At 44.7% G+C, this 13978-nt stretch overlaps 1 non-coding gene across 1 annotated transcript; it reads left to right on the forward strand.

Moving 5' to 3' along the window:
• Positions 1-641: 641 nt before the first annotated feature.
• Positions 642-786, forward strand: LOC132496558 (U8 small nucleolar RNA). Its single transcript, XR_009533453.1, has one exon. It is a non-coding gene; the product is annotated as a U8 small nucleolar RNA (small nucleolar RNA).
• Positions 787-13978: the final 13192 nt, after the last annotated feature.

Here is a 13978-nt window from a genome sequence, read left to right on the forward strand (position 1 = left end):
TCCATCCTGATGCCTCCTTCTCTCCCTGCCGTGATCACACCCAATCTTCTGAACTCAGCCCAACGCACATCGAAGATAAACCTTTCCCTGAAAGGTTTCTACCTCTGGGATTCCTCGTGGATAGTGAGCCCCAGCACGTCTAGGAATGGGACACAAGGCACAGAGGTCCCCATAGCACATCGGGCAGAAGAAGAGGATGCTTCCCCATAGTAGACAAGGGTGATAGGCTGAGCATCAGGGTCTACCAGGTGGGTAGGGCATACGGTCCAAATTGCATGACCGGCTCCGTTTGATTCCGACTGTAGTTAGTAGCAGAATGCCCTGTAAGGGTTTCAGAGCTTGGGCTCAGATCAGGAAATCTGGGAAGGAGGAGTCTTTGGTGAGGCTGTCTGCTGGGTGCTGCTATCACACCGATGGTCCTGCTGGATAGTGGCTGCTACAGGCTGGGATTCAGAAGCAGAGTCTGGGGCCTGAGGAAAGAGTCCCATGCACTGGAATGTGACACGTATTGATTCATCCGTATAGTTGAGTTTGACTTTCACAAAGTTCAGCGTGGCAGATGTGACTCTAGACTGGTATTTTCAAACATTTGCAGGCACAGGTCATCAGTAGGAGAGCTGATTAAAATGTACATCTTCCCATCGTCAGGTGGGATAATCCTTACCTGTTCCTCCTTTCGGAGGACAGAATAGAACATGATGATTGGAGCTCGCATGATTCGTGATTAACGGCTGTGCGTAATCAGGCCTTGCAAAATGTACATCTTCCTGGGGGTTGCACTCAGTAATTAGAGAGTTTGGGGTGGGCCCTGGCAATAGGCATAGAAGCAAGTTTCTGGGTGATCGGGTGATACCACACATGGTCCCCAGACCACCGAGCATGTGACTGAACTCTGATCAATTTCCATTTTTACTAAAAGACCGACAGAGTCTTTGTCTTTTCTGTGTTTCTCCCTCCAAGTGTTATGTAATTAAAGCCGAGGCTGTGAGTGAGCAATTCAAGAGGGGCTGGGGGACCAAGGTGACAATTAGATTTTCCTGCAGTAGCGTGACAACGGATTGTTTCAGCCCTTGAAGAGGCAGGTGGGTACGCATTCTAACAATGGGCAGAATGGTCTCTGAGTCACCCTCCCATCTTACTGAATGTTTGCCCACACGGAAGATTTGCTCCATCACTCGGTATGAAATTGGGCTTCCTACTTGCAGCTGCCTGGTGAGTAATTTATAGGACACAGAGGATGAGGAGAGTAATTAGGTTTGGGTTTTTGTTTTGGCTGGGTGATTCAAATGCCGCTGTTCCCTTGTCATTCCTGATTTCTGAAAAGTCCGCTACTCTCCCACATTCACATGTAGAAGCCAGAGGATGTTTACAGTTTCTCTGCAAAGCAATTTCTTTGAGAGCTGTTTTTCTTTCTGCACACTGCATGATTAAAAACAGAAACCATGAGCCCCAGAGGGAGTTGGGAGTAGGTCCTCTGGGTGTTTTCAGCTTAAGTGGTTTAGGAAAAAAATATTCCTTCTTTATGTTTGATAGAGGAGGTAGTATTTCCAACAGGTGGAGCTGGGGGGAAAAAAACCTGTTGTGACTATGTTTCTTAGTGGTACAAATTACTCTTAGGACACTGTTTGAATGGATGAGGTGAATGTCAAATTTGCATGCAAAGGAGATGCTCTCTAGGAGATGCTAATGTGGTTTATGTTGTGATTTTCAAGGATAGTTTCTAGATGACCTATAATGTGTTTTCCTTTTCCTTGTAGATCACAATCCTCTTATTATCTGCAGCCTCAAGAAGAGAACAAAGCAGGCCAGGCCGTTAGGGGATTGAAATTATGCATTTAACTTCATGAACATTGTGTCTAAGAGGCCTCATTCATTCAACATATATTTATAAGTAGCTCTATGCCAGATACTGCTCTCAGTACCGGGGATGCATCAGTGAACAAAACAGTCCAAATTTCTGCACTTAGTGCTGTTTACTTTCTGATGAGGTTATAGTTTGACTCCCTGGCCCTTATAATATGGATTTCGACATGACTTTGGACAAACTGATAAAACTCTCTGAATGTGAACTTCCTCATCTGTCAAATCTGTTCATTGTGCTATTTGTGTTTCCCCAGTTTTCCTAGTCCTGAGAGCACCAGGAATACTTGATAAGAATAAGCCCCTCCCACAGGGACTCTGATTCGGTATGTCTGGACCAGCCTTGTCCAGTAGAATGTAATATGAGCCACTCATGTCATTTCTAATGTTCTCACAGTCACATTTAAAAAAAAAGTATAAAGAAATAAGTGAAATTAATTCTAATATCTTTTGTAAAATATAAATTTATTTATTTATTTATTTTTGGCTGCGTTGGGTCTTCGTTGCTGTGCACGGGCTTTCTCTAGTTGAGGCGAGATGGGGCTACTCTTCGTTGAGGTGCACGGGCTTCTCATTGTGGTGGCTTCTCTTGTTGTGGAGCACGGGCTCTATAGGTGTGTGGGCTTCAGTAGTTGTGGCTCGCCGGCTCTAGAGCACAGGCTCAGTAGTTGTGGCGCACGGGCTTAGTTCCTCCGTGGCATTTGGGATGTTCCCAGACCAGGGCTCGAACCCGTGTCCCCTGCATTGGCAGGCAGATTCTTAACCACGTGCCACCAGGGAGGTCCATATCTTTTATTTAATCCCATAAATTCAAAATTCTATCATTTCAAGATGTAGTCAATAGAAAATAGTAATGTAATAGTAATGTAAGGCTTCTTTCTAAGAAGCCTGCAAAATCTAGCGTGTATTTTATACTTACAACACAACTCATTTCGGATTTGCCACCTTTCAAGTGCTCACTCATCACCTGTGGCTGCTGGCCACCATCTTGCACAGCACTGGTCCCCACAGAGCCTTGGAATCTGTACATTGAACAAGTGGTTCAGATGATTCTTACGTCTGAGTAAGTGTGGAAGAGACTAGACCAGATGCTCCCCAAGGGAGCTCCCAATTCTCACTTTCTATTAGAATTTCGAGGTGGGGGGGCACATCAAAGCATCTATCACTCAGTTGGCAATTACCACATATTCTTATTTTCAGAACATCAGTTTCATAACTTATTTGATCTCCTCTGTTTTCTCCCTCTCCCATCCTCTATGTGGTTAAACTGAGAGTCAAACCTTCTTAAGAATAATGACATAACAGTGCTGGAGACGATTCAAAGAAGAAAACTTCACATGATCAAAGGGATAAAGAGGCTGTCTTATGAGGATAACCTAAAAAGAACAAAGCACTTCAAGCTAGAAAAAGAAGGGGGAAAAGTCAGGGTGATCAAAGTTTGTAAAGTCGTGAAGTAAATGGAAGGCTGAACAGGAACGTTTTGAAATCCAAAACGTAGCAGAAAAATGGAGCCTATTGGATAGCTTGAAATCATTAACCTTCAGACAAATGATGAGAAAACAATAATAATTCTTTAGGCAGCAGATACAGAATTCAGAGAACCCATTCCCTCTAGGATAGCAAAGGATATAATGCAAAGAGATTCAGGCAATGTTTCAGTTTAAGCCATAACCTCTTACAATATCCTAAAACATTCCCTATCTCCCTAGTAAGTAGCTGGTTTTATCTGTGGGAGGAGGTGAGCTTCAAATCCTACTACTCTGCCATCTTGATTGCCTCCCCAGTCGTTGGTTTTAGATAGAATACTTTCCATCTGTCCATCTATCCATCCACCTGTACATCTGTTCATTAAACTTTGTAAGGGTCTACTCTGTGAAATATGTTTTGTTAGAGGTTTTCATATGCAGGACTTCATTGAATACACATAACAATCCTGCAAAGTAGATACTATTATATCTTATTTCACAGATGGAGTTATAGGCTCAGAGAGGTTCAGTGACTTGTCCAAATTCATTTGGCTGACAAGTCGTGTTAGTGCTTGGTTTAAAAACTCCAAGCCTTAAACAAAGTCCAGTGGTCTTTACAAACAACAGCATGTGAGGCCAGCTGTCTACTAGGTTGGCCCAAAGCATTCTTATGAGAAAATGGGGAAGGTTCTCCTCTCTCAGAAGATCTATCACCAAGGCTGAGTTCAGCACGCCTGCCAGGACCTCACAAGACCAAAGCCAGCATCCTCTGCACCCCATCAGGCTTGTGGAAACCCTCTTCTGAGTTGTGATCACATGATTACAGATGTGTTCAATCAGTTTCATTTGTTGAGCTTTCTTGGGGCAACACAGCATGGCAAACTTCAGGAAGTATAAACCTTGTTAGAATCACAATAGTACACAATCATCAAAACTAGTGGAAACCATTAAGATCATCTTTTCCAATCTTCTCGTTCACAGTAATGGCCCAGCTGCTATGTGTTTGTGGCCTTGGCCAGCGCTGGGATTAGAATTGACAGCCTGACTCCCTGGCCAAATCTCTTTCCAGGCTGGTAAGCTTTGCAAACGATGCCCTTTCACTGCTATCCAGTAGGCAAAGTAACTCAGAATTTGACATTTCATTTCTTGACATTTGAGGAAACGCCTGAAATATGTCACATCAGACTGAAAAATCATTGGGCCTAATAACATGCAAAAATGATTTACAGCTTGTAATTGAAGATTTAGCGTTGGCAAAAGTTATTCTGGGTGACTTCAGAGAAGAGGCTTAAATTTCCCCCATATGTTTTCTCTGTATCCCACTTTAGAGTTCTTGGTACATGCTATTTTCTCCATCCGAAATAACGGTTTGTGTTGCAGGGCCCAGCAGTAAGGGCAGGTAAGAATCACGGGGTTGGAGATACACGAACCGGTAGTCAATAGTCACGAATCACGATTCACATATTGCACACATTTAGAACACAACACAGGCCAGTCAAGTAGGGAAAGGGCATAACTAAGGGTTGGGTCCTCCCGCAAAGAACCTTCAAGTCACTCTGCTTAGCATCTCTTTTTAAGACGTCACGGTTACCCCAGGGGAAGGGATCTTGGCTCTATCCGTTGCTCCTATTCCAGTGACATGCATGGCCCATCAAACTTCTCATCTAAAGCAGTAGTCTTAGTTCATCACTTGAAGACTTCCACAGTCCTGCAGCGGACATTTCAAAACAACTAGTATGGAAGTTCCCATTGGCCACTGTGACTCCATGTTGAACTACTTAACATGTCTTGACAGTGCTTAAATCCTGTAGGTTTCACAGATGATGAATAGGAAACCTAACACCAAAGAAATCACATCATAACAATATCCCATGTGTATTAGATAGACTAGAATAAGCTAAGCTGTTGTAGCAAATAAACCCTAGCATCTCAACCCTGGGATGTGTACAGACCCTGTCTGTCACTCACAACACAGTCTGATGTGGGCTGAGCGGATCTCCTGCCTGGGTCCCCTGAGCGAGCTTCCCCACTCTGCTCTGCTTTGTGCCTCTCACAGACTTGGGTCCTCTCCTTGGCAGTGACTCTGGGATCTGAACTGTTTTCATAATGCAGCTACACCATCTTAGACTCTTTCCTTCCAGGCAAGTGGAGAGAGAGAGAGAGAGAGAAAGAGAGAGCACCTAGAGAAGACACACGTGCTTGTATTTGCCTCAGACAAGAAGGGGTCTGGGAAGGAAGAGGATCGTGTGGATACTTGGTGGGGAGTCACAGTCTCTACCACGGCAGATCTGGATTGTGTCCTCCTGCCCCGCCACAGGTCAAGAAGCCTTTCTTCCCTAAGCACTTAACCCAGTAAGATGGGTTCCGTCTATTGACAGGTTCTTGGTTCACCGACAGGACGGGAAGCTCTTTCAGGGGAGGAGCTCTTAATGACCTTCATCAAGTATTCTCAGGGATCATATGCTCATTCACTCTGGCAGGTGGTTGATTTGGGGGAAGGAGTGTGACTCCAAGGCAGATGGCCTGTGGCTCACTCCCAATGCCAGGTGGGGGGCACGGGGTGAAAGGGCAACGCTGACTGTCCCTGGGGCCTGGGGGGAGAAGGGGGCGTCTCTCTGAGTAGAGGAGGAGCCACACTGGCTTCCTTTCCTCATTCAGGAAAAGCTTTCACTCTGTCCTGTAACTCGTTCCCTCCGCGACATTTACAGAGTGGTTGCTATGAGCCAGGACGTGTCCTAGGGGCTGCCTCTGCTTCATAAGAAGGGTGTAGCCAGTGTTGTGAGGTCTGATGAGGGGACTTCACAAAGCACAAGGATAGGGCAGACAGGAGTCATTTGCCTCCATGGTAGAAAAAAAGAGAAATTCCATAAAAGTGGTCATTATTATCTGGAAAATAGTATGGAACAACCTGCAGAGAATGAATTTCACACGTAGGATTCCAGCTGTAAAAAAAGTATTGGGGAAAGGACAGCCTTGCCCCTCAAGCCTTAGGGGACAGATATGGCCAACAGATAAAGGAAAGTCTCTGTTCCTAGAAAGCAAGTCAGAAGACGAACTAGCAGAAACTGGTGCTCAGTGTGGCCTGCTCCCCTGTGATCTGGTGGAGAACCAGTTTAAGGGGTATTTGATCAGAATGGAGAAAGTTGCCCAGCTGCCTTAAGCCCCTCTACTACTGTCCAGGAGTCCTTGTGGTTCCCCTCTCCAAGAACAGGATTAGACCCAGAGTCTGAGGCTGACGGTTAAATGCCTCCAACTGCAAAGATTAATCAGTTGGTGGGGCAGGGTGCCACGAGCAGCCGCAGAGAAAGTTCATCGTCATTAAGTGATACCACCAGGAATTAGTGGGAACAGGGCATCACTGTAAAGAATATCATTTCTATGGGCAGATCTTCCACCTCACTTAGGAGTCATACCCTGGAAAAGTAACTTACATGTTAGTGTTGCCTTTGCGATGGTCAGTGAATGCAGCCGGCTGAAAGGCACACAGACCAAGGTCAAAGTGTGGGTCACAGGGGGCAAAGTCATGGTACGGGGCCGTATAGGAACAGGAGAAAGGACCAGGGAGGAAAAGTGCTGTGCTTGGTACAAGAGTCTGGGACAGTTGGATTTGTCTTGAGTCTTCTGGACACTATGGTTAGAGGAACAACCTGACAGCTCCTGTTAATAGCAACTGGTCAGAACCGCCTACAGTAACTCCCAATGGGAGTCTGTCAACCTAGATTCCCAGGGCAAGCATCCCAAGCAGAGACAGAAGCTGTATCTTTTTTTAAGACCCAGCTGTGGAAGTCGCTCTGAGTTTCTTCTGCCACATCTTACTCATTAGAAATGAGCCATTAAGATGGCTTGTCTTCAGCATTTATTGTTTGTAGATTTTTTGATGATGGCCATTCTGATGGGTATGATATGATAAATGCTGGAGAGGGTGTGGAGAAAAGGGAGCCCTCTTGCACTGTTGGTGGGAATGTAAATTGATACAGCCACTGTGGAGAACAGTATGGAGGTTCCTTAAAACACTAAAAATAGAACTACCATATGACCCAGCAATCCCACTACTGGGCATATACCCTGAGAAAACCATAATTCAAAAAGAGCCATGTAGGGCTTCCCTGGTGGCGCAGTGGTTGAGAGTCTGCCTGCCGATGCAGGGGACGTGAGTTCGTGCCCCGGCCTGGGAGGATCCCACGTGCCGCGGAGCGGCTGGGCCTGTGGACCATGGCCGCTGAGCCTGCGCATCCGGAGCCTGTGCTCTGCAACGGGAGAGGCCACAACAGTGAGAGGCCCACATACCGCAAAAAAAAAAAAAAAAAAGTCATGTACCAAAATGTTCATTGCAGCTCTATTTACAATAGCCAGGACATGGAAGCAACCTAAGTGTCCATCAACAGATGAATGGATAAAGAAGATGTGGCACATATATACAATGGAATATTACTCAGCCATAAAAAGGAACAAAACTGAGGTATTTGTAGTGAGGTGGATGGACCTAGAGACTGTCATACAGAGTGAAGTAAGTCAGAAAGACAAAAACAAATACCATATGCTAACACATATATATGGAATCTAAAAAAAAAAAAAGGGTCATGAAGAACCTAGGGGCAAGATGGGAATAAAGATGCAGACCTACTAGAGAATGGACTTGAGAATATGGGGGGGGGAAGGGTAAGCTGTGACAAAGCGAGAGAGTGGCATGGACATATAAACACTACCAAATGTAAAATAGATAGCTAGTGGGAAGCAGCTGCATAGCACAGGGAGATCAGCTGGGTGCTTTGTGACCACCCAGAGGGGTGGGAGGGAGGGAGATGCAAGAGGGAAGAGATATGGGGACATATGTGTATGTATAACTGATTCACTTTGTTATAAAGCAGAAACTAACACACCATTGTAAAGCAATTATACTCCAATAAAGATGTTAAAAAAAAAATGGCTTGCCTTCAAGGAGAGGTGAGTTGGAGCCCTCCTTTTTATGGAGGGTCAAAAATGTGAAGACATGTTTTGCTGATTTGTTTTTTGAATACACTTCATTTTTTAATTTTTCTTTTTATCATTAACAAGGGTTCAATATTTTTTTACATTTTTTTCTTTTGAAGCAAACCTTACACATGATAAATGCACAAGTACATCATGTACATCTGTCGAGTTTTGACAAATGAGTACATCTATATAATCTAAACCCTATCAAGAGATATAAAACATTACCATCATCTCTGTAAGTTCCCTCAGCCCTTTCCCAGTCAGTTCCTGCCCTAATCCCAGATGCCAGGGGTGTTCTGTTTTTGTTTTTTCTTATTGTAGTTTCAGGATGTTGATTTATACCAGTTAGTATAATTACTGAGTCCTCAAATAATTTTTCTTTGGTTGTTACTTGGTCTTCTTTTTAAAAGCATATTTTCCATGTTCTGGCCACAAGTTATTTGATTCATCTCACGGGCCCACTTCCTCCCAGGATCTCCCAAAGTCTCATCTGTCATGGGATTTGACTCATGATCTCACCATCTAATTAGGTCCAGGTGCAGACAAGCCCCTGAGTTTGGCTTGCCCAGCACAGCACCCTCAGCTCCCACCCTCTGCAGGAAAGAGACTTCCTTACAGAGCGTAAGCGCCCTGCAGACCGAAACTCATCTCCTTTTACCCCTCATGGTGTTTAGCACTAACTAAATATTAAATGCTCTGGAGACGTCATCTTGCAGATTTTCTAATGTTTCAGAACAATCAAACCTTGACCTCCGTCCCTTCTGTTCCCAAGTAGCATAATTCCTTGCCGCGGTTGGCTTTCTGCCCTTGGAGCTCAGGAATTGCCTCAAGAACAGCAAGCAAGCCCGAGTGCTTGTGCCAGGGCAATGACCATCAGCAGTGGCAGGGAGGGGCTTTGCGGCATAACCAGGGGGCACTGATGCCGCTTCACTTCCCAAATTCTCAAACTGCACGCTGCTCCTGGGATCCTCTTGGCAAGGCCTCCCTGCCTTTGGGATATCAAACCAACTGCAAAATCAAAGAGACAGACTTGCATCGAAGGCCCCCTGACACTGTTTACAGCCAAATCAATCTGCTCACGGTCATAACTGAGATACAGGGGGCCCAGGTGTGGCCTTCAACTGGACCTCAACCTGCTTCATGACAGGACCAGGGATGCTCAGGAATAGAAGGAAACCTTCTCTTCCCCTGCAGTCTTCTGCCGCCTGTCCCCATGCCCACCCTGTGGGCACACTCCCATGAGAGAGATTTTCCAGGAACAAAGGGTGATACGTAATAGTAGGAGCTCATTTAATCTTTACAGCAACCCTATATGTTTCTTATCCTCAGATAAGACACTGAAACCAAGAGGGGTTCATGACTGGCTGGGGGTCCACAGCCCATGATGGGCAGAGCCAGGATTCAAACATCAGTAGATTGTGTGCTATTCAGCACCACCTCACTGTGAAAGTCAGACAATGTGTTTTGGGTACAGCAATGACATAAACAGGTTTCTAATAAAGGACTAATAATGCAACATATCCTACCTGTAGGTCAGGAATTTTATGTAGACTAATAAGAAAGCACTGAATGTGTGTACGTTGATTTATAATTTATAATGATTGGCAGTCATGCACTGGGTGCCTTCCAGGAGCAGACACTACACTAAGCATTTTACATATTGTGTCACTATTCTTCATACATAGTTATTATAAAAGTGGGAACTGAAGCACTGAGGAGTCCAATACCTTGCCTACATTTGCATAGCTGGGGTGTGACCGGGCTGCGGTACACATGCTTCCCAGCTTTCCAGCTACAGCTCCTGACACCTGTTTAACCTGACTGTCCCTGTCACCATTCCAGCCCTCTATGTAGTATTCCCAGCCCTCCATGAAGTCATCAATTTGCTAAAAATGATTTCTGTGGTTGATGGGTTTTTAACGGAGCATGCTGCCTCTGGCCCCTCCCTGGAAGTCTATGTCCAAGGGGGTGGGGAGTGGGTGTTCAGAACTCCCGCTAATCTTAGCAGGCTCCAGGGCTGAGGCTGTGTCCTCTCTGATTTCTGCCTCATCTTATTTTGAATGAGGTCAAGGGCATCCACTGGGGAAAGGGAGGGGGCTATCTCTCCCGGTGGTGCCTGGAGCTCTCTGCTGTCACCCCTATTTCTCTGGCTTCTCACACAGTTGGTGTCAGAGGCAGAGACATCACTCACCCAGCTAGTCCTTGTAGGTCACGTCATTTCGAGCCGATACCGCAGGTGGGTGAAGGAGACATGAACCTCTGCATCTCCCAGACTTCCCCTGCCCTTCAAAGCCCTCTTTCCATATCCGACAGGCAGTTTCCTCACTGAACTCTGCGTGGTGGCCTCTTCCCAGGCAGAACCAGCAAACTTGACCCTTCAAAAACAGAGGCTGGTGGCGAGAGGCATTTCCTGTATCTCCAACTGTATGAGAAGCTGGTCCCAGGGACCGCTCGAGCTTGGAGTCACCCAAGAGATGGTAGGAGGGGCTACCCACACAGAGCTTGGTGTGACCGGTGGAGTGGACACCAGCTTGGGAGTCCAGCTCAGCCACAGAATCGCCTCTGGGAGAAGTGCTTCTCCTCTGACGGCCTCAGTCTTCCCATCTGTGGTGTGGGGATAACTCCATCTCATCTCCCACTTGAGTGTAAAGTCAGTGTTGGCACCTGGCTCGTGAAGCTGCAGTCAGAGCCCTTTTCTCTATCCTCCTCGCTATCCGTCTTCTCAGCCCAGTTCCTGGTCACCTCCCCCACCCCACCCCCACCCCCGGCCAAGCCCCGTCTGCTTCCCTCTTTACAGCCACATCTGTCCCTGCCCCGCGTGCTGCTGGTTCACGTTCACTGCGCTTCCCCATCTGCACTGGTGGGCCTGATGCCTCAGCCACGACTTCTGCAAACTCGACCACAGGGGACTTATCTTACGCTCACCTCTAAAGATGGGGAAAAGCAGAGGGCAAAGGTTATGCACACTTTTACTCTATTTTCCTGGGATTAACATTAGAGATGGGACTTTGCTGTTAGTTGTCTATACGTTAATCATTTTTACATCTTCCTGTGTATTGACGCTTTTTGTTATCAACTGTCCCTCTTTGAACTCTAGCAATATTTCTTGTCTCTGAATCTATTTTCTATGATAGTGATATTGTCTCGCTAGCTCTTTCACAGTCACTGTTTGCACAGAACATCTTTTTTCATCCTTTCATGCTCAAGCTATTTGTGTCCTAGAATCTGAAGTGTTTCACCTGTTGACAACATATAATTGGATTTGCTTTTTCTTTTAATCAAGTTTGAAAATCTGTCTTTTAATTAGAGTGTATAGAACATTCATGCCTAATGTAATTTTTTTTTTCTATTTTTTTTTTTTTCCTCTCACTGTTGTGGCCTCTCCCGTTGCAGAGCACAGGCTCCGGACACACAGGCTCAACGGCCATGGCTCATGGGCCAAGCCGCTCTGCGGCATGTGGGATCCTCCCAGACCGGGGCATGAACCCGCGTCTCCTGCATCGGCAGGCAGACTCTCAACCACTGCGCCACCAGGGAAGCCCCTAATGTAATTATTGAAGTGCTTGGGGTTCACTCATTTTGCTGTTTGTTTTCTCCAGGTCTCATGTATTTTTGTTCCTCTGTTCTTTCTTTACTGCCTTTTTTGTGTTCAATTTTTGTAGTGTGTAATTTTTCTTCCTTTGTTCATTTTTACATATATTTTAAACAGTTTTATTGAAGTAAAATTGGCATATAATAAACTGTGAACGTTTAAGGTTTATAATTTGGTGAGTTGTGACATGTACACACCCATGAAAACACCAGTGTGCCCCTTTGTCTCCCCACCCATCCCCACCCATCAACATAAAATCCCTGGCCTTATTTCTGTCAATGGGCATTGATTTGTATAATCTAGAATTTTATATAAATGGAAGCCTACAGTGTATTAGTTTTATCTAAATTCACTCAGCATGATTATTTTTCAAAAATAATACATAAGTAAAAACAAAAATAAATAAGCATGATTATTTGATGATTCATCCAGGTTGCAGTGTATCAACAGTTTATTATTTTGAATGGCTGAGTACTATCACATGATAGATAGAGAGATATTACTACAGATATAGATATATACTACATTTTGTTTATCTATTCACCTGTTTGTTTATCTATTCACCTGTTTGGACATTTGGGCTGTTTCCAGTTTTAGGCTATTATAAATAATGCGGCTATAAACATTCATAGCCAAGGTTTCATGTGGATATATATTTTTATTTCTCTTGGAGATACAGCTGGTAGTGAAATTGCTGGATTGTATTATAAGTATACTTTTCTAAGATATAGGATTTGAAAATATTTTGTCCCAGTTGAGGCTTGTCTTTTTAATGATGCCTTTTGAAGAGCAGGAGTTTTGGGGGGAGGGATGGATTGGGAGTTTGAGATTAGCAGATGCAAACTATTATATATAGAATGGATAAACAACAAGGTCCTACAATATAGCACATGGAACTATATTCAATATCCTGTGATAAACCATAATGGAAAAGAATATGAAAAAGAATGTATATATAGGTATAACGGAATCACTTTTCTGTACAGTAGAAATTAACACAACATTGTAAATCAACTATAATTCACTAAAATAAATTTTTAAAAAAGAAGTTTTTAATTTTGATGGAGTCCAATTAATCAAATCTTTCTCTTTTATTTATTCACTCAGTTTTTAGTCATTGCATGCTATATCTTTTAAAATTCCTCTATCCTGGGCTTCCCTGGTGGCGCAGTGGTTGAGAGTCCGCTTGCCGATGCAGGGGACACAGGTTCGTGCCTCGGTCTGGGAAGATCCCATGTGCCGCAGAGCGGCTGGGCCCGTGAGCCATGGCTGCTAAACCTGCGAGTCTGGAGCCTGTGCTGTGCAACCAGAGAGACCGCGACAGTGAGAGGCCCGTGCACCGCGATGAAGAGTGGCCCCCGCTCGCCGCAACTAGAGAAAGCCCTCGCACAGAAACGAAGACCGAACACAGCCAAAAATAAATAAATAAATAAATATTTTTAAAAAATTCCTCTATCCTAAATTATTTGATTATCTTAGTTTTAATTCTGTGTTTTCACAAAGTCCTTTAACCAGTACATGGTTGCGCATTCTGTTTTCATCCACTGTGACCATTTGCTGTCCTCTATCTCACCTGGGACCATCTGTACCTTAGATTTCATCTTGAATTCCTTGTGGTACTTAAGCAATACCCAGCACGCAGAAAGCTCTCAAAGAACAAGGGTTGAGTTGTTTGGTGCATTGCTCATATGTGTTGTTTGTGACCAGACTAAGCTTTGGGGTTCACATTCTTCCTTCAGAAAGACAAATGGTGACATCTGAGATATGGGACCTCTCCAGTACAACTCAATGCGTTTTAATCAGCTGGAATCATGGTTTCATGCCTATCCATCCCTCCAAACTCAAAAGAAACTGCAGACATGTGCTTGTTGAGAATATGACACGTGCTTCTTGCTCTATGATCCTTTGATTCACATTAGATATGGCCTCAAACACACCCCTCCCCCCTCTGTTGGAGGAGATTGTTTCTTGCTAGCAAATGTTTTGCTTCTGCATCCTGTGCATGGAAAAGGGCTTTGCACCCCATGGAGATTTTGCGTTTTTACTCACGTCAGTAGAGGGTACGGGATCCCACTGTGCCATCCAG

This window comes from Mesoplodon densirostris, chromosome 9, assembly GCF_025265405.1.
Source record: "Mesoplodon densirostris isolate mMesDen1 chromosome 9, mMesDen1 primary haplotype, whole genome shotgun sequence".
Taxonomy (NCBI): domain Eukaryota; kingdom Metazoa; phylum Chordata; class Mammalia; order Artiodactyla; family Ziphiidae; genus Mesoplodon; species Mesoplodon densirostris.